At 41.6% G+C, this 16414-nt stretch overlaps 1 long non-coding RNA gene and 1 other non-coding gene across 3 annotated transcripts; one reads left to right on the top strand and one right to left on the bottom strand.

Annotated features, from left to right (window-relative positions):
* Positions 1-5231: 5231 nt before the first annotated feature.
* LOC124040806 lies at positions 5232-9802 on the top strand. Of its 2 annotated transcripts, XR_006839793.1 has the most exons (5): positions 5240-5772; positions 6229-6297; positions 7632-7936; positions 8019-8130; positions 9334-9802. It is a non-coding gene; the product is annotated as an uncharacterized LOC124040806 (long non-coding RNA). The 2 variants fall into 2 exon arrangements; XR_006839792.1 differs by having other exon boundaries at positions 5232-5772; positions 7632-8130.
* Positions 9803-13407: 3605 nt separating this feature from the next.
* On the bottom strand, positions 13408-13501 carry trnai-uau. Its single transcript has 2 exons — positions 13464-13501; positions 13408-13443 (listed from the first exon to the last, which is right to left on the bottom strand). It is a non-coding gene; the product is annotated as a tRNA-Ile (tRNA).
* Positions 13502-16414: the final 2913 nt, after the last annotated feature.

Below are 16414 nucleotides of genomic sequence, written 5' to 3'. Positions count from 1 at the left end.
AGAATAGAGGGAACAATGAATGGAGACATGGAGCCAAATACAGGAAAATCCTTGATGAGAACCTGCTTCAGAGTGCAAACGACCTTAGACTGGGGCAAAGATTATTTTTTTTCCTCTCTCTCCAATTTCGTGGTATCCAATTGTTTAGTAGCTACTATCTTGTCTCATCGCTAAAACTCCCGTATGGACTCGGGAGAGACAAAGGTTGAAAGTCATGCGTCCTCCGATACACAACCCAACCAAGCCGCACTGCTTCTTAACACAGCGCCCTCCAACCCAGAAGCAAGCCACACCAATGTGTCGGAGGAAACACCATGCACCTGGCAACCTTTGTTAGCGCGCACTACACACGTCCCGCCACAGGAGTCGCTGGTGCGCAATGAGACAAGGATTTCCCTACCGGCCAAACCCTCCCTAACCCGGACGACGCTAGGCCAATTGTGCGTCGCCCCACAGACCTCCCAGTCGCGGCCGGTTACGACAGAGCCTGGGCACGAACCCAGAATCTCTGGTTGCGCAGCTGGCGCTGCAGTACAGCGCCCTTAACCACTGCGCCACCCTGGAGGCCCTGACTGGGGCTTTTACGTTCCAACAGGACAATGAACCCAAGCATACATCCAAAGCAATGCTTTAATGGCTTTATAACAAGAATGTGAAAGTCCTTGAGTGGCCCAGCCAAAGACCAAACTTGAGTCCCATTGAACATCTGTGGAAAAACTTGAAGATTGTTGTTCACCGCCGCTACCATCTAACGTAACCGAGCTTGAGAAAATCTCCAAGGAAGAATAGGAGAAAATCCCCGAATCCAGATGTGCAAAGCTGATACAGACATACGACTCAAAGCTGTAACCGCCGTCAAAGGTAGTTCTACAAATGATTGAATACTCATGTAAATTTGATATTTCTGTTTTTCATTTTCAATAGGTTTGCAAGAATTGCTAGAAACGCTGTCATTATGGGGTATTGTGTGTAGATGAGTGAGAGACAAAAATCTATTTCATCCATTCTGAATTTAAGCTATAACACAAAATGTGGAGTAAGTCAAGGGGTATGAATAGTTTCTGAAGGTACTGTATGTAGATAACTTTGTTAGAAAGAATACTGTATTTCTGAATGTAAACAAATGTCTCAATTTACCCCACTCTCCCCTCCAGCGAAGCCTAATTATTCTGGCAGATTATTTTACCTGGCGCACAGGTGCTCCCAAATTCCAAGTCGCACAGCAAAATAATTATTAGCATATGTGATAAAAATGGTCGCATTTTAGAGCCCTGCCCATGAATATTTTACTTCACGATAGTATTCTCGGTGTTGTTGGGGTGAGAGATGAGTCAGAGCGGAGAAAGTGATTTATTTTCCAATGAATGACAGTTCGGTCACCCCAGGGCAGATGAAGGAGGAGATAAAGGAACAGGCCCCACCACCTCGCTCAAAAACCCTTCACCTGCTGTTCATTCCCAAGTCTCACCACTATCTCACCCTTTCACAGGTCTTTTTTCACCGAAAAAAAGATAGAGCTTCTGTTTGACCCCCTAGATGCACCACACCTCTCCAAAGCATCATGCCTGATCAAGTGGTAAATGTCTGTTTTCCACCTGTGCTTTCTGGTTGTTGTAAATGTGTCTTTGTATAAAACGTTATATGCTGCTATTTTAGCCAGGTCGCTCTTAAAACATAGATGTTTAATCTCAATGAGATTAACTTCGTAAAATAAAATTCTATACCGATATGATGACGAACCAAACCCTGTACATATGCTGCTAGGCCTACACCTTGCCTCATTTAGTCGTCAGACTGAGGAAGGAGATTTTGAGAAGAATTTAGCTTTGATATATGGAGACCTTGTGAAATCAATGTGACAGAACACCATCCAACAAGTACTGTTCCAACATGATAAAACTGGAAAGGGAAAACTATGCGTGCCATTTCACTGGAACACATACCTGTGTCACAAAAGATGTGCACACAAGCAACTACATGAACAACACAAACACACATTCAGTGTTTCACTACAGTCCTGTTCATCATTTAGCCAACACCAATCCACACAAAATATGTCAGAGAAGAACCTCGGGATTCATTTACCCAAGGGCACATTTGAGTTGAGCGTGGACTGATGAGAGGAAAAAAGAACAATGGGAGAAAAAAAAGAGATAAAACACTCCTGGAAATGTTTGGATAGACAAACACGTGTGTTGTGGTTGTGATGGTGTGTTTGGCATGTCTCCATCAAAACCTGTCTATGCTGAACCGACAAGCTTTCATACAATACACTGTCTCCACAAATGGAGATATGGTGGTGTGTGTGTGTGTGCCTTAGGAGAAGGCCTATATGGGCAGAGAGCAGCAGATCGGCCTACGACTCCCAGAGTACAGTACAAGAACATGTGTCTTAATGGGGTTACCCTGCATTCATAATCAAGTGGGAAGGTAGTATTTACTACATATGACTGGGACAAATCCACTTCAACACCCTCCAACTGGTAATTAGCCTACTAGTAGGAAACTTGTCTATCATCCCTGAGCTCCAACTTCTCCCACATGCTGACCTCTAATGGCTCTGACTTAGAATACGTGGACAACTACAAATACTTAGGTGTCTGGTTAGACTGTAAACTCTCCTTCCAGACCCATATCAAACATCTCCAATCCAAAGTTAAATCTAGAATTGGCTTCCTATTTCGCAACAAAGCATCCTTCACTCATGCTGCCAAACATACCCTTGTAAAACTGACCATCCTAACAATCCTCGACTTTGGCGATGTCATTTACAAAATAATCTCCAATACCCTACTCGACAAATTGGATGCAGTCTATCACAGTGCAATCCGTTTTGTCACCAAAGCCCCATATACTACCCACCATTGCGACCTGTACACTCTCGTTGGCTGGCCCTCGCTTCATACTCGTCGCCAAACCCACTGGCTCCATGTCATCTACAAGACCATGCTAGGTAATGTCCCCCCTTATCTCAGCTCGCTGGTCACCATAGCATCTCCCACCTGTAGCACACGCTCCAGCAGGTATATCTCTCTAGTCACCCCCAAAACCAATTCTTTCTTTGGCCGCCTCTCCTTCCAGTTCTCTGCTGCCAATGACTGGAACGAACTACAAAAATCTCTGAAACTGGAAACACTTATCTCCCTCACTAGCTTTAAGCACCAACTGTCAGAGCAGCTCACAGATTACTGCACCTGTACATAGCCCACCTATAATTTGCCCAAACAACTACCTCTTTCCCAACTGTATTTAATTTATTTATTTATTTTGCTCCTTTGCACATCCATTATTTTTATTTCTACTTTGCACATTCTTCCATTGCAAAACTACCATTCCAGTGTTTTACTTGCTATATTGTATTTACTTTGCCACCATGGCCTTTTTTGCCTTAACCTCCCTTCTCACCTAATTTGCTCACATTGTATATAGACTTGTTTATACTGTATTATTGACTGTATGTTTGTTTTACTCCATGTGTAACTCTGTGTCGTTGTATCTGTCGAACTGCTTTGCTTTACCTTGGCCAGGTCGCAATTGTAAATGAGAACTTGTTCTCAACTTGCCTACCTGGTTAAATAAAGGTGAAATAAAATAAATAAATAAAGCATGTCCCACAAAATAATTGTAGAGCCATCTGTATGCTGTGATATGTGCTTTGACAGCATATGTTGTTTAGGCTAATATTTTAAACTCCCAGAGTCCCACCGTATTGCCGACCCCTTTTAAACATTAGCGCTGTACCATTGAATGTGTCTATTTATTTAGCATCCATAGATACCAGCCATTAGTCTGTGTGATAAACGGGGGCTGAGCTAGAGGGGTTTTGGTGAGACAAGGGCAGTCAATTATATAGTTCTTAGCCATTCAATTTGGGATGAGTGTGTGTCCTCTCACAAAAAAACGTCTGTAGAGTCCCAAATGGTTTGTGCTGTATTATGACCCAGCTATGAAAAGCTGAGACTCTCATAAACACGTACATGTGATCTGTCTTGCTCTACGATGCCCAGAGTAGTTAGAAGGTAAGAGATTCTTCTACATAGAAGGTCATTGGAAATCCCAGGACATAGTGCCTATAATACTGTAATAAACTCACATAGTTGCTGCCACAAACTCCAAACAGTTGTCACTGACTAGTTGGATATTAATTTCCTACCTAGCAAACCATTTCTATTCTCCTAAATTCATTCTTATCAGATTTTTGCTGGGGTCCTCGGGCCTGATGTTAAATTGAAAAACTCCTCCATACAGCTACAGAGCTTGTGAGAGTCTTGAGGGTACTGGTGGGGAGAAGACTTTTCATTTTTGCAGTACAAGAGGGACAAGTTCATCACCTGCTGTGACCTTGTTTCCACTGATCTCATGCTGATTGCATTTAGCGTTCAAGTGTTCCTGGGAGGGCACGAAATGGACAAAAGGTTAAATCCCTCGACACCGAATGTTTTTTAAATCAGCTGTGTTCTTTCTGTGTAAGAGTCAATTATATGAAACTTGGAGTCATTTAATTTGAGATGATGTCAAATCCTGAGTGTTTGTATTGGGGTCGGGAAGAGGAGGAGGGGAGAGGGGAGTTGAGCGGAGTGGAGGGGGAGGCCAGCTGCCAAAGCTCTCTCTGCTCAGTTTTCTCTACTGTAAAATCTCTCTCCTCTATCATGTGTTACTTTTCTTCATAATGGATCCATCCACTCACACACGGCTGTCTAAATTAATTAGGTGCTACCTAAATAACAGCTTATAGCCTATTCCTAAAGAGTTTTCTTATCAGCTTTTCACATTCCCCTAACATCCATTTGTTTTACACCTTCTTCCCAGCAACATTTACATTTGACCATGTTTTCTATAGTGTAATGTATACAGTAGGATGTATTCAACATTGGATCAGTATAGGAAAACATTTTGATCAAGTTCAGGGAGCATTCTCAAACATGCGCACACAGACAAATCAGTATAAATCAACATTCTGACATTTAAAAGAAACTGTATTCATGTCAACAGAAAGGTTGCGAATGATGCATCAATCAAATGTGTCTAAATCATTCAACGAATGAGAGGCGTGGCCAGTCACGACCAGCCACCAAGCCTCATTGATGTATTTAACTAGCAACCCAACTCAATACATGGACAACAGCGCCCCCGAGTGGATACAGTACATTGCAGGCTGGCCAGGGAAGTATACTTAATACACCATTCTAATGTAATACTGGTAAATTACCTCAACTACAGTCACTCTCACCTTGTTCCAGTTCAAATGCAGTTAATTATCAAATACCATCCCCTTTGGTGAAGTTAAACAGCAAGTCTTATTACAGCCCAATAGATTTGTGTAGAAATTCCTTCATGCTGCCTCCTATATATAGATAATGAGAGGGAACAACTTCAGCTCAGTTGATGAAATACTGTGCGGGTCAGAAACACACTTCTTACATTTACAGCTAAAAACGAATAATATATTTGCACTTTATATTAGGCCTTAGTAAAGTCCTTCCACCAAATAGTGTCACATTTGTAAACAGGAGTAGGTGGATCACCGGTCACTGAGCTGGCAAGCTAAAGTTAGCTAGTTAGTCACATACATGTACGTTCGGCATAATGATTATTTATCTTACGAAGTCAGCATGGCTAAACATAGTTTATTTCGTTTTTGACCACGACATTGTTGCTGGATAGATACTTTCATACCTAATATGCTGGCGCTGCTAGCTAGCTAATGCTAACGGCGCTAGCTAACCTCATATCTGGATGACTCACTCTAGTTCCCGAGAGAGCAGCATACTGGTAAGTCAACTTTGCTTTCAAGCTTTGTAATCATCTGTAAAGTTGTTTTACATGCAATCATACAAGCTAGATAGATGGATATATTGTTAAAAAGCCTGATGTCATTCGTTGGTTGTTTCCTTGGAGCTAGCTATGCTATCACTAGCTAGCTAGGTGGATAATAATGTAATGTAGTTGGCTACAGCAACGTTACAGTTTAATATAGCCTTGTTACAACTAGTTGGTTGATATGGGGTGTAGTGTGCTAGCGTCGTTGTTAGCCTATTTTACCAGGTCAAAAATAAAAACATAATGGTTGTGTACACTCTAACTGGATAGAATTGTGTGGTTTGGTGGCAGATTTTCTAAAGAAAATAGACATATACATTATATGATCAGCAATTCTCAATCAGTTCAGATCAATCAGTTCATTCATACATGCGGACACTAATTATTGTTAATATTCCAATTCTCTAGGCCCTCCATTCCCAAACCTGAAGCCCCCTGTCCCCAGCAAGAAAGACCAGGAAAAAGTGCTAGCTTAAGGTACAACTTCCATTTTGAGGAAATATAAGACAACTCAATGTCACATTTAGATTTAGAGTTACTGACATGAATAGAAGCATATACAAGCAATCTATCAAATGTATTTTAGTAAACCCCATTTTACATCAGTAGTCACAACGTGCTTATACAGAAACCCAGTCTAAACCCCAAACAGCAAGCAATGCAGATATAGAAGCACAGTGGCTAGGCAAAACTCCCCAGAAAGGCAGGAACCTAGGAAGAAACCAGGCTCTGAAGGGTTGCCAGTCCTCTTCTGGCTGTGCTGGTGGAGATTACAAAAGAGTCCAGCTATTTAGCCAGATTATTCTTCAAGATGTTTAAACGTTCATAGATGACCAGCAGTGTCAAATAATAGAGGGTTATAGAGGGTGCAATAGTTCAGCACCTCAGGAGTAAATGCCACTTGCTCTTCATAGCTGAGCATTTAGATGTTGAGACAGTAGGCCCGGTAGAGAGAGACAGGATCAAACAGGGGGTCTGGGACAAGTTAGTACCTCCAATGAGCCTTGAGCAGGTCAGGGTTCCATAGCTGCAGACAGAAACAGCAGAGACTGGATGAGCAGCAGGACTAGGTGGACTGGAGACAGGGACAGCCAGGAGTCGTCAGGCCAGGTAGTCCTGAGGCCATGGTCCTAGAGCTCATGTCCTGCATCCTTTATTTAAATTGAGTGTAGACTAAGCCCTAGAGGTTTGTAACTTCACATGATTTAGCCTACTTGTCAATCCAGATCCTTTTTACTGTACACGGTTGATAGTCATTCCTCCCAAGCTAATCACTGATTGGCCTGCGACAAGGATGTAGTCAGGTTGATACTTCTAAGTCATAATAACACAGAACATACACACACACACACACACATCAGATTGCATGGGCAAGTACAATGAGCAGTAGAGAAAATGAAGTCTGTGGGTGGGTTGCCAGACACACACACACACAAACTTAATTTGTTGTATTGTATTTATTATGGATCCCCATTAGCTGCTGCCAAGACAGCAGTTACTCTTCTTTGGGTCCAGAAAAATGAAGGCAGTTATACAATTTGAAAAACATGACAATACATTAAGTGTGTGCCCTCAGGCCACTACTATACTACCAGATATCTACAACACAAAATCCTTGTGTACGTGTGTGTACAGTGCGTATGTTATCGTGTGTATGCATGGGTCTCTTCACAGTCCCCGCTGTTCCATAAGGTGTTTTTTTGTTCCACCAGCCATGTAGTCATGGCTCTGTGTACTATTGTGCACCTCCCATAGTCTGTTCTGTTTAGGTTAGTGTGTAGTCATTAAAACTATATTGTGCCCATTTTCAGACCTGCTCGGTGGGTGACAGGTGACCCGTCTTTCCACCAAGCTGGGCCAGGCCTGGAGTGAGTGACAGCTAACCTGTCTTTCCACCAAGCTGGGCCAGGCCTGGAGTGGGTGACGGGTAACCCGTCTTTCCACCAAGCTGGGCCATACCTGGAGTGGGTGACGGGTAACCCGTCTTTCCACCAAGCTGGGCCAGGCCTGGAGTGGGTGACAGGTAACCCTCTTTCCACCAAGCTGGGCCAGGCCTGGAGTGGCACGCTGGAACTTCCAGAGGCTTGTAGACCTAAAGCAGTGTGATGTGGTGCAGGTAATTATCAAATACACATATATACATTAACTCACTCTGTTTTGTTGTATAATTTTAACTGAAAAAATGGTTCCTCTTTGAGATCTGACACCCCTATTAGCTCAACCACAGTCTTCACAGCTGCAGTCGTCTGCTCCTGCATCTGCAGTCGTCTGCTCCTGCATCTGCTACACCGGCCACGACAGGTGATACAGGTAATTATCAGGTACATGTATACACCCATGCACACTGTCCCTCACTTGGGGCTCTATTCAATCAGATCCGAATTAGCCGACATCCACATAGCGGTTGTTTTGGAGGTGTCTGATGTGGAACTGTGTTAGAACGGTCAAATTCACAAGCGGCTCCTGGCATTATACCTAAAACGGACATTGCCATTGGCTTCACTGAGTCGCATTAACAGAAATCTCATGCAGCCCTGTTTACAAGTTAGAACATTGCAATTTGAGATGTAATCTACATCTCGACTAGCCTGACAGAAATCCTCATTATTTAGTTTAATGATTTAGAATTTGAGCGTCGTTGTTTCTATATAACCTACACTTTCTGGTTCTGAACTTTTAAAGAGAATAGGACGGGTGTAGTTTTGTGACACTGATCAAGAGCTGCTGCTGACTGATTTGATAGATCCAACGCAGTTACACCTCAGACACCGCCAAAACATCAGCTATGCGGGTGTCGGCTATCGCTGGTTAACACTTGATCTGATTGAATCTAGGCCTTACAACTAAATAGATTTAATGAGTGCATGATTACAGTGGCTTACGAAAGTATTCACCCCCCTTGGCATTTCTCCTCTTTTGTTGCCTTACAAACTGGAGTTAAAATATTTATTTTTTGGGGGGAGGGTTGATCATTTGATTTACACAACATGCAAAATATTTTTTATTGTGTAACAAACAACAAATAACACAAATACAGAACTTGAGCATGCATAGCTATTCACCCCCGCAAAGTGAACACTTTGTAGAGCCACCTTTTGTAACAATGACAACTGCAATTCTCTTGAGGTATGTCTCTATAAGCTTGCCACATCTAACCACTAGGATTGTTGCCTATTCTTCAAGGCAAAACTGCTCCATCAAGTTGGATGGGTTCCGCTGGTGTACAGCAATCTTTAAGTCATACCACAGATTCTCAATGGATTGAGGTCTGGGCTTTGAATAGGACATTCCAAGACATTTAAATGTTTCCCCTTAAACCACTTGAGTGTTGCTTTAGCAGCATGCTTAGGGTCATAGTCATCATTCTTTCAATTCTGACCAGTTTCTCAATCCCTGCCGATTTAAAAAAAAAAAAAATCTATGTGATTTTCTGGATTTTTTTTCTCATTTTGCCTGCCACAGACATGTTGTTGAGCTGTATACTTACTGTCACTTTGTGCATCTCTCTTTCAGATCTGCCATGTACTCCTCCACTGCCTGACAGCCTCACCCAGAAGTGCAATACACAGGGCCTTGCAAGACTGACAAAGCAGAGATGGGTGGCTGACAAGGAAAAATAAAACAACATGCACTCAAATACATTATACACAATGTAAATAAGTTGTAATTACTTGTTCATTTAATGTTTGGTCCATTTTATTTTAGGATTGGATAGATCTACTCCTTCATATCCATTGTCAATATCTACATAATTACTCTAAATATCTATCAAATCAAAGTGTGATTGATAATTTTGTAAAAGGCTATGGCTTAATGTTTACAGTTTGGGGAAATTCTGTGTGCTTTTTTCTGAGTTGAAAAACATGTCTCCCTCTCACACACACATTAGACCCAATGTAAATCAATTGTAATAACTTGTTTATTTTTTGTATGCTACATTTTATTTGAGGAGAATATCTGCAATAAACTACATTCAGTTAAATCAAATGTATTTATATATCAGCTGATATCTCAAAGTGTTGTACAGAAACTCAGCCTAAAACCCCAAACAGCAAGCAATGCAGGCGTAGAAGCACGGTGGCTAGGAAAATCTCCCTAGAAAGGCCAAAACCCAGGAAGAAACCTAGAGTGGAACCAGGCTATGAGGGGTGGCCAGTCCTCTTCTGGCTGTGCCGGGTAGAGATTATAACAGAACATGGCCAAGATGTGCAAATGTTCATAAATGACCAGCATGGTCAAATAATAATAATCACAGTAGTTTTCGAGGGTGCAGCAAGTCAGCACCTCAGGAGTAAATGTCAGTTGTTGTCTTTTCATAGCCGATCATTAAGAGTATCTCTACCACTCCTGCTATCTCTAGAGAGTTGAAAACAGCAGGTCTGGGACAGGTAGCACGTCCGGTGAACAGGTCAGGATTCCATAGCCGCAGGCAGAACAGTTGAAACTGGAGCAGCAGCACAGCCAGGTGGACTGGGGACAGCAATAAGTCATCATGCCAGGTAGTCCTGAGACATGGTCCTAGGGCTCAGGTCCTCCGAAAGAGAATTAGAGAGAGCATACTTAAATTCACACAGGACACCGGATGAGACAGGAGAAGTACTCCAGATATAAGAAACTGACCCTAGCCCCCCGACACAAACTACTGCAGCATAAATACTGGAGGCTTAGACAGGAGGGGTCAGGAGACACTGGCCCCATCCGATGATACCCCCGGACGGCCAAACAGGAAGGATATAACCCCACCCACTTTGCCAAAGCACAGCCCCCACACCCCTAGAGGGATATCTTCAACCACCAACTTACCATCCTGAGACAAGGCCGAGTACAGCCCACAAAGATCTCCGCCACGGCACAACCCAAGGGGGTGGCGCCAACCCAGACAGGAAGATCACGTCAGTGATTCAACCCACTCAAGTGACGCACCCCTCCTAGTGACGGCATGAAAGAGCACCAGTAAGCCAGTGACTCAGCCCCTGTAATAGGGTTAGAGGCAGAGAATCCCAGGGGAAAGAGGGGAACCGGCCAGGCAGACAGCAAGTGTGGTTCGTTGCTCCAGAGCCTTTCCGTTCACCTTCACACTCCTGGGCCAGACTATACTCAATCATATGACCCACTGAAGAGATGAGTCTTCAGTAAAGACTTAAAGGTTGAGACCGAGTCTGCGTCTCTCACATGGGTGGGCAGACCATTCCATAAAAATGGAGCTATATAGGAGAAAGCCCTGCCTCCAGCTGTTTGCTTAGAAATTCTAGGGACAATTAGGAAGCCTCGTCTTGTTACCGTAGCGTACGTGTAGGTATGTATGGCAGGACCAAATCAGAAAGATAGGTAAGAGCAAGCCCATGTAATGCTTTGTAGGTTAGCAGTAAAACCTTGAAATCAACCCTTGCCTTAACAGGAAGCCAGTGTATGATCACATTTTTTGGTTCTAGTCAGGATTCTAGCAGCCGTATTTAGCACTAACTGAAGTTTATTTAGTGCTTTATCCGGGTAGCCGGAAAGTAGAGCATTGCAGTAGTCTAATCTAGAAGTAACAAAAGAATGGAATAATTTTTCTGCATAATTTTTGGACAGAAAGTTTCTGATTTTTGCAATGTTACGTAGATGGAAAAAAGCTGTGCTTGAAACAGTCTTGATATGTTAGTCAAAAGAGAGATCAGGGTCCAGAGTAACGCCGAGGTCCTTCACAGTTTTATTTGAGACGACTGTACAACCATCAAGATTAATTGTCAGATTCAACAGAAGATCTCTTTGTTTCTTGGGACCTAGAACAAGCATCTCTGTTTTGTCCGAGTTTAGAAGTAGAAGGTTTGCAGCCACCACTTCCTTATGTCTGTAACACAGGCTTCTAGCGAGGGCAATTTGGGGGCTTCACTTTGTTTCATTGAAATGTACAGCTGTGTGTCATTCACATAGCAATGAAAGTTGACATTGTGTTTTCGAATGACATCCCCAAGAGGTAAAATATATAGTGAAAACAATAGTGGTCCTAAAACAGAAGACAAAAACAGAAGACAAACTGAAATCTTTCCGACAAATAAGATCTAAACCAGGCCAGAACTTGTCCGTGTAGACCAATTTGGGTTTCCAATCTCTCCAAAAGAATGTGGTGATCAATGGTATCAAAAGCAGCACTATGGTCTCGGAGCACGAGGACAGATGCAGAGCCATTTACCACCTTCACAAGTGCAATCTCAGTGCTATGATGGGGTCTGAAACCAGACTGAAGCATTTCGAATACATTGTTTGTCGTCAGGAAAGCAGTGAGTTGCTGCGCAACAGCTTTTTCTAACATTTTTGAGAGGAATGGAAGATTCGATATAGGCCGATAGTTTTTTAAATATTTTGTGTCAAGGTTTGGCTTTTTCAAAAGAGGCTTTATTACTGCCACTTTTAGTGAGTTTGGTACACATCCGGTGGATAGAGAGATGTTTATTTTGTTCAACATAGGAGGGCCAAACACAGAAAGCAGCTCTTTCAGTAGTTTAATTGGAATAGGGTCCAGTATGCAGCTTGAAGGTTTAGAGGCCATGATTATTTTCATCATTGTGTCAAGAGATATAGCACTAAAACACTTGAGTGTCTCTCTTGATCCTAGGTCCTGGCAGAGTTGTGCAGACTCAGGACAACTGAGCTTTGAAGGAATATGCAGATTTAAAGAGGAGACAGTAATTTGCTTTCTAATAATCATGATCTTTTCCTCAAAGAAGTTCATGAATTTATTACTGCTGAAGTGAAAGCCATCCTCACTTAGGGAATGCTGCTTTTTAGTTTAGCTTTGAGACAGTTGCCAAAAATAAATGTTGGATTGTTCATAAAGCAATGTCTTTGGTTTATTGGATATTTCTCTGAATACAATGTGTGAGAAGGAAGTTGGCAGACCTGCAACCCTTGGACAGTGTAGGTTTGTCATCTGTAGCTGAAAAATAGAGAGCCTTGGAGGAAGAGTGCAGTTTAAAGGTTTATCATAAATACTGAGAATTATATAATGAATACATATTAGAATAATAACAGAGAGATCAATAGTATGATTGTTTTGTGTTTTATATACTCAATCAAGTAGTGTCCCAAGGTGGGATCGAACCGTGTCTCAAAAGCAGCAGAAAAAGTCAAATAAGGTCACCAAAATGTCCGTTATAGCTATACACGACTGGCCCCCGGGATGGGAGTGTGGATGATAGCTATTTTGTTGTATGTCTTCATAAAACAGCAGGAATATATGTTAATGATAACATGTAGCTAAGAAATAGCATGTAGCTAAGACATGACAAATCGTGATTAAATCGAATCAAATCAAATTGTATGGGTCACATACACGTGGTAGCGAAATGCATGTGCTTCTAGTTCCCACAGTGCAACAATATCTAACAAGTAATATCTAGGCTACTCTACCTACATTTTTATATTTGTACTAGGTTTAGGTAAAAAAATATGTTAGAGAAGAAAGTCCCTACCTGATATTGTCTTGGTCTACACTGCTTAATTGACACTCACTGACAGTATAGGTAGTTACTGAGTGGCTGGTTCACGTATTCAATGTTATCTCAAGTTCAACGGCTAATACCTCTTCTGCAGCAGTAAAAATACTGCTCCAGGTGAGGCTCGAACTCACAACCTCGGCATAGCTCTACAATGTACTGTCATATAAGTACCGCGCGCTAACCGATTGCGCCACTGGAGCTCCACTTCTACGGCTCAGCAATAGAGATTATGAACAGTCTAAACCGGATGCTATCTTCTTTTTTAAAATGATTTATTTATCGGTAATTATAGTCTGTTATGTGTTACAACACAACCAGAACCATACAGCAACACTCATAGAAACCGATCAAGACCCGACTAAGCTTTAATAAATTACTGATTTGCCGAATCAGTCGTTTGCGTTGTTTGAACATAGCTAACTAGCTTGCTAACGTTAGTTCGCCTGAACTGCTCATTGGATGGATAGAGAGCTATCCGTTGTCGAGTCTATTGTGACTAAAATGTATTTTCCTATATTGGCCGTGTGTATTTGACAGCTAATCTGAAAAGAGATATAATATTGTGTGGTTTGTAGTATGAATATTCATTTCATAACAAGTTGCTAATTTCTGTGAAATCGTGGCTGCCACAGGGTCCTAACTAGTTACCACAGCCACAAAGTTATGGCTAAACCCCACATAGTTCTACAGTTTATGTTCCTAATCGTAACCCTAATTTAACAACACGACTAACCTTAATTCTACCCCTAACCTTAAATTAAGGAACAATGTCAGCATTGCTGGTTTGGCAAAAAAAAAAAGTAGGTGTATAAAACAGTATCTTGCAGGATTCAACCGTTGGAATTGTAAGAGTTGTTACCCTGTCCCTGTGGTCTTTCGATCACCATAAAGACAATGCACAATACAGTCATTGATTGACTACATTGACACATCAACTGGTTTGTGATGTGATGATGTGCATCAAATGGTAGTAGAGAATGATGCTTTCAACTCTAGTCTTGTGGGTTCAATTCCCATGGGGGACCAGTAGGAAATGCATGCCCTCACTACTGTAAGTTGCTTTGGATAAGGGTGTCCTTTAAATTGTAAAACGACTGATAGAAATAAGTTGCATTTGCAAAGTATTTCAAGAAACTGGAAAATAAATATCAAGCAAGTATTTATATATTCCACAAGTATTAACTGTTTTGCACACAGACTGAAGTTACACATGCTGGTAAACACTCAAATACATTTAGTTAACCTTTTTTCACAAAAGTAGTGCACTAGTCCTGTGTTCGTCCTGTTGACTAAACGTGTTCTTTCTCTTCAGGCTACCCTCTATAACATGATGCAGTTTTGCTTGTGTATAATAATCTATTTTCGAAAAAGAGTCCATTGTTTTATTGTAGTATGGTTATGTTAACATTGTAAACTGAATGAAAAACACTGTATGTATGGTAGGGACATGTATGGTAGGGATAGTTTATTGGAGGATCACAATTCAACATGTCAACAACCATACTTGACAACATGAATTCAGATCATTATCATCTATCCACTAATCTAAGCAATCATCTGTCTTGTATTTGGATGGATGGATAGATGGAGGGAGAGAGGGATGGAAATGTAGCATATGTAGCAGCCTTCTTTAACATATGCTTGGGAGATAAATCTGTCACATGACCTTCATCTCCAAGGAGGCAGATTAGCAAGAACTAATCTGATTTCACAAATGCATGTCTAGACTGAGCTCCCAGCAGACTGTGGCTCCTGCCAAGCTCCAGGACATCGACGGAGAGGGGATGTAGTGTGGAGAAATGGAGCTCATTAACTTCTTCAGGATTGGTGGGACAGTTGAGCTAGCATAGGCTAATGCGATTAGCATGAGGTTGTAAGTAACAAGAACATTTCCCAGAACATAGAAGTATCTGATATTGTCAGAAAGATTAAATTCTTGTTATTCTAACTGCACTGTCCAATTTACAGTAGCTAATACAGTGAAATAATACCATGCTATTGTTTGAGGAGAGTGCACAGTTTTGAACATAAAAAGTTATTAATAAACATATTAGGCACATTTGGGCAGTCTTGATACATCATTGTGAATAGAAATTCAATGGTTCATTGGATCAGTCTAAAACTTTGCGCACACAATCTAGTGGCCAATGTCTAAATTGCATCCGGGCTGGAATAATACATTATGGCCTTTCTCTTGCATTTGAAAGATGATGGTACAAAAAAATACAAAAACAGTTTTTTTTTCTTTGTATTTTATCTTTTACCAGATCTAATGTGTCATATTCTCCTACATTCCTTTCACATTTCCACAAACTTCAAAGTGTTTCCGTTCAAATGGTACCAAGAAAATGCATATCCTTACTTCAGGGCCTGAGCTACAGGCTGTTAGATTAGGGTATGTCATTTTAGGCCAAAATTGGAAAAAGGGGGCCGATCCTTAACACATTGATGGGAAAGGAAAATGTGAGAAACTGCTCTTTAGTCCACCTGGGGCTTGATTACAGAGTGATGATGAAGATGATGATGATGATGATATCACATTGCCCTGCTCTTCCCATGACAGACCCTTCTCTATTGGCCACAAGAGACTGAGGGGATGAGAAGAGAAACTGATTTGTGGATATGCAACTGGTATATATATATACCATAATTTGCAAATAAATTCATTAAAAATCCTACCATGTGATTTTCTGGATTTTCTTTCTCATTTTGTCTGTCATAGTTGAAGTGTACCTATGATGAAAATTACAGGCCTCTCTCATCTTTTTAAGTGGGAGAACTTGCACAATTGGTGGCTGACTAAATACTTTTTTGCCCCACTGTAGGTAAGGGTAAAGCGACTAGGCAACAGGATAGATAATGAGAAGTAGCAGCAGCGTATGTGAGGAGTCAAAAGAGTCAGTGCAAAAGGGGGTCAATGCAGATAGTCCTGGTAGCTATTTGCTTAACTATTTTGCAGTCTTATGGCTTGGGGGAAGATGCTGTTCAGAGTCTTGTTGGTTCCAGACTTGGGGCATCAGTACTGCATGTCGTGCAGTAGCAGAGAGAACAGTCTATGGGTGGCTGGAGTCTTTGACAATTATAAGGGCCTTCCTTTGACACCGCCTGGTATA

Source organism: Oncorhynchus gorbuscha, linkage group LG08 (assembly GCF_021184085.1).
Source record: "Oncorhynchus gorbuscha isolate QuinsamMale2020 ecotype Even-year linkage group LG08, OgorEven_v1.0, whole genome shotgun sequence".
Lineage (NCBI taxonomy): Eukaryota > Metazoa > Chordata > Actinopteri > Salmoniformes > Salmonidae > Oncorhynchus > Oncorhynchus gorbuscha.
The sequence above is the reverse complement of the archived record's forward strand: the minus strand, read 5'-3'. Positions and strand labels throughout refer to the sequence as shown.